This window comes from Phyllostomus discolor, chromosome 5 (genome assembly GCF_004126475.2).
Source record: "Phyllostomus discolor isolate MPI-MPIP mPhyDis1 chromosome 5, mPhyDis1.pri.v3, whole genome shotgun sequence".
NCBI lineage: Eukaryota > Metazoa > Chordata > Mammalia > Chiroptera > Phyllostomidae > Phyllostomus > Phyllostomus discolor.
The window spans coordinates 87,764,488-87,769,337 of NC_040907.2; positions in this window are offsets into that span (position 1 = coordinate 87,764,488).

Below are 4,850 nucleotides of genomic sequence, written 5' to 3' on the forward strand. Positions count from 1 at the left end.
CTGAGGTCCTTGAGCATCCTTATAACCATTATTTTGTGCTCTATATCTGATAGATTGTTTGCCTCAATTTCATTTAGTTTTTTTCCTCTGGGTATTTCTCCTTTCCTTTCAATTGGGTTTTTTCTTTGTCTCCCTATTTTAAGTGGCCCTTTTTGTTTGTTTCAGCATATTGGATTGGTCTGCTTCAACTCATTGTCTTTGTGGGGTGATCTTCTATGGTAGGAGAACTGTGGGACTTGTACTGCTGTCTCCTTGATCTCCTGAGCTGGATGCTCTTTGGATGCCCTTTATGCCATTTATGTGGCTCTCTTGTAATTGAGTTTTGGTTGTTATTGGGTCATTCTTTGTTGGATTCTTCCCTCCAGCTCACTGACTGAGAGTCATACCACCCCTCCCCCCCATGACTTGTATGCTGTTGTACAGGCAGTGCCAGAAGAAAACAAAACAACCTAGGAAACAAAATCCACACCAGCAAAAATGCCACCAACCACAACCACAATATCAATAATAAATGAGAAAATAGTAATAAAGGTGGAAAGTGAATAAGAATATTATAAGAAAGGGAAAACTAATATGAGATGACAAAAAGAAAAATGATTTAGAGAGGTTAGAGGGTAGGGAATAGAAACAAGTCAAAGAAGGAAAGAAAACAAAATTTACAATGTAAATAAAAAAGGGAAGGAAGAAGGAAAAATAGAGTAAGAAACAGGAAAAGTATACTATAAGGTTTAAAAATTTAAAAATAGTGAAAAATAGGAACAAAATTGAAGATAAACAACCACCACAGCAATCTCAATGACAAATGATCAAAGATTATTAAGGTGGAAAGACAATAAGAATATTAGAAGAGGGGAAAAGGAAAGAAAAAAGATTATAAGATGTCTAAAGGGAAGAAAAATAATTTTGAGAGGATAGAGGGAGAAGAAGTAATCAGACTCATAATAAAAACCAGGCTAAGAGTGGGAAAAAACATAATTTAAAATGAAAATAAGAAAGGGCAGGAGGAAGGCAAAATGACACAGGGGATGGGAACAGTAAAATTTGAGATTTGAAATAAAAAATAGTAAATATTTAGGAATAAAATTGTAGAAATGCAACAACAAGTATCATATCAATGACAAATGAGCCAAGATTAATATAGGTGGAGAGAAAATAAGAATATTATATGAAAGAAAAAAAATGTGAGATGACCAATGGAAAGAAAAATGATTTTGAGAGGCTGGAAGGAAGAAAAATAGTAAGAGTGAGGAATAGAAACATGGTGTAGAAAGGGAAAAATAAAACTTAAAATAAAAAGAGGAAGATAAAAGGCAAAATGGTGTAAGAGAAGGGAGGAATAAAATTTCATATTTGAAATGAAACTAAAATAAAAAATGGTGAAATAATAGAAACAAAGTTGAAGAAAGAGAAAAAATGTTAAAAAGCTATGAAGGAGAAAAAAATAACAAAAATAATGGAAATAACTGAGGTGGAATTTGTCTCATTTAAAGTCTAGAATTTACCACTTGTCTTCTCTTTCTGGATCCACTCCTGGTAATGTCAGATGGTGTCCCAGTCTAGCCCTAGGCAGCCTGTTTGAGGCTACAAGTCATCCACAGTCTGTGGCTGTCTGCATCAAGCCTGGCTGGTCTTTGCTGTTCTGCCCTTATGGCTTTCCATCAGCACAGGCCCAGGAATGGTCCATCTAATGTCCCAGAGCACTGCAGTTACCACCTCCACCAGCCTCCAGAGGGGGCCTTTGGTACAATTGGGAAGGTAGAATCTCTGGATCATCTCTCAGAGGTGCTTTTCAGTCTTCAGGGAAGATGGTGAGTGTGTTTCCCCACTCCCCCACCACATATCTTAGTCTATCCCAGATTATTTCCCAAAATGTACAGTTTCTGATGAATTAATTGTTTATTTCCTGTGAGGGGCCAATATGTGTAAAAGGGCCAGCTGTTTCTTGTTTGGTGCTGATGGAAGCTTTGTATAAGAGCTGAGGCTGGAACACCCCTTGCTATGCCTGTCTGTAATCTTTCTGCTCTGTTGGTTTCAGCAAATCAAGGCTCAAGGAACCAGCACAGCTAGTAATGTCTGATAAAAGTTCAGAAAATATCCTTTTAGACTTTCTTTCCCTGTGGATATGTGCCTGGCAGGGAGCTCCTGAGCTTGGCCTCACTGTTCTGCAGAGCCTGCAATCCCCCAGGTCGGGGGTGGGAACACCTGCCTGTGAGGGGACTTGCTGGCTGCAAAGATTCTCAAATGCTCTGTTTCCTGGCCCTCCAGGTCCCAACCTGCCACTCTCTTAGGAGACTCAGACCTGAACTTTCCGCTTTGCACAGTCCCATACTCACCAGCTATGCTGAATGGGATCCCACACAATCCCATTGCTGGGCCTCTTTTTGTTCTTCCTGTGCAGCTGAACTCAGTAGGAATAAACTGCACTTTCATTCTGGTTTCTTAGTTGGCAGAGCCACTTTGTACTTGCATGGGGTCCCCACCCAGCCCTGCCTCGGCTTCCCATTTCAAAAGTCTCTTTGTGGCACCCACACTGCAGCACAGAGCCATGGACTGGCTCTCCATACACTCCACATCTCTGAAAGCAAAGGCCTTTCTCGGTCAGGGCTGTCCAAAGCCTGCCAGTGCCTCTGACAGTTTTAGGAGAGAGTTTCTCTCTGAAACTCTCCTGACTGGTGCTGCAGGTATGGATGTGCTGCTCACTGTGTGTATGCAGCTTGAGTCTCTCAGACTCCATGTATCCTTCCCAGTCTTTCCTGATTAGGGTTGGGGGTCCCTGTGTGGGGTGAGGGGGCCACTAAGTTGTGTTTTCTGCCTGATCTCTCCTCTGCTGTAGATGCCTCATCCAGAACATTTCTCTCTCAACTTATAAAATCTCTTACTGTATGGTGCAAAGCATCCTCTGTACTCCTTGGCTTCAAAAATTCCTATCAGCTGAGATTCTGTTGATTGTTCAGGTCACTTGTTGGAAGATTGGCTGAAAATCTGTGCTGGGGGCATGAGCAAGTGGTTTCAGCTTCCAACTGCTCAGCCACTCTTATCTCATCTTCCTCAATTTTCAAATGATAGTTTTGCTGAGTAAAGTAGTCTTGGTTATATGTCCTTGCTTTTTTATCACTTTGGATATATTCTATCAGTTCCTTCTGGCATAAAATGGTTTTTGTTGAGAAATCAGCTGAGAGTCTTATGGGGGCTCCCTTGCAGATAACTTTCTTTCTCTTGCTTCTTTTAAGATTCTCTCTTTATCCTTAACCTTTGCCATTTTAATTATGATGTGGTGTGGGCCTCTTTGGGTTCATTTTTTTGGGGGGACTTTCTATGCTTCTTGGACTTCTGTGCCTTTTTCCTTCACCAAGTGAGAAACATTCTCAGTCATTATTTCTTCAAATATGTTCTCAATCCCTTGCTTTGTCTATATTTTCCTTCTAGTATCCCTATGATGAATGTGTTGTCCCAAATGTCACTTAAACTATCTTAATTAAAATTATTTTTTCTTCTTTAGTTGGGTATTTTCTGTTACCTTGTATTCCAAATTGCTTATTTGATCCTCTGTTTCATCTAATCTTCTATTGATTTCTTATAGTGTCTTCTTTATTTCAGATATTGTATTCTTTATTTCTGACTAGTTTTTTATGGTTTCTATGTCATTTCTTATGCTTACTATCTCTTTGTTGATGTTCTCACTGATTTCACCCATTCTATCCCTAAAGTCTTTGAGCATCCTTATTTCTATTGTTCTGAACTCTGTATCTGATTGATTGTTTGTCTCTATTTCATTTAGTTCTTTTTCAGGAGATTTCTCCTTTTCCTTCATTTGGGGAATGTTTCTTTGTCACCTTATTTTGGATGCCTCTCTATACTTGTGTCTGTGTATTAGGTAGATCTACTCCCACCCACCCTTGGTAGGGTGGCTTTATATAATAGGTGTACTTTGGGGCTCAGTGGTATAGTATCCCTGGTCTCCTGAGCTGGGTGCCCAGGAGTGTCCCTGTGAGTTATGTGATCCCTCCTGTTGTAGTTGAGTCTTGATTGCTGTTGGCTCATCTGTGTGTGGGGTTGACCCTCAGGTTGGCCAACAATGAGGACTGACACCAATCGGAGTGCATGAGGTGCTGTGCCAGGGCTTACCCATGAAGTGGAATTTGCCCCAGGTGGTTCTGGTGCCTGCTGAGACCTCTGTTTAGGTATGCCACTTATGAAGCTAATTGAGTCATTCTCCAACAAGGTCTGAAATCAGACACCTCTGGGTATATTTTAAATATTTTCATCTGATACATTATTAGGGCCTGCTAAGAGATGAAACTTGATTTTTTAAGTATAGTTTATTGATTATGCTATTAAAGCTTTCCCAAATTTTCTCCCTTTATCCGTCCTTTGCTCTGCACCCTCCAACCCTCTAGCTTTACCCCAACCAACCCCTGTCCATGGGTTGTACATATAAGTTCTTTAAATTCTCTGTTTCCTATACCATTTTTGTCCTCTCTCTGTCTATTTTATGCCTACCAATTATGCTTGTTCTTCTCTGTACCTTAACCCCCTATTCCTTCCCTCCCCCTCCCCACTCTCCATGTGATGTCCATTTCTCTGATTCTGTTTCTGTTCTAGTCATTTGCTTAGCTTTTGTTTTCATTGTTTTTCTTTTTTTAAGGTTCATTTGTTGGTAGTTGTGAGTTTGTTGTCATTTTTAATTTTTTTTATTTTGTTGTTCAAATATAGTTTTCTGTCTTTTACTCCCATCCCAGCCCACCCCCCAACGCTCCCCACCTCCCTCCCATTTCCACACCCCTAGTTTTTGTCCATGTGTCCTTTATACTTGTTCCTATAAACCCTGTTCATATTTTTTGTCTTCTTTT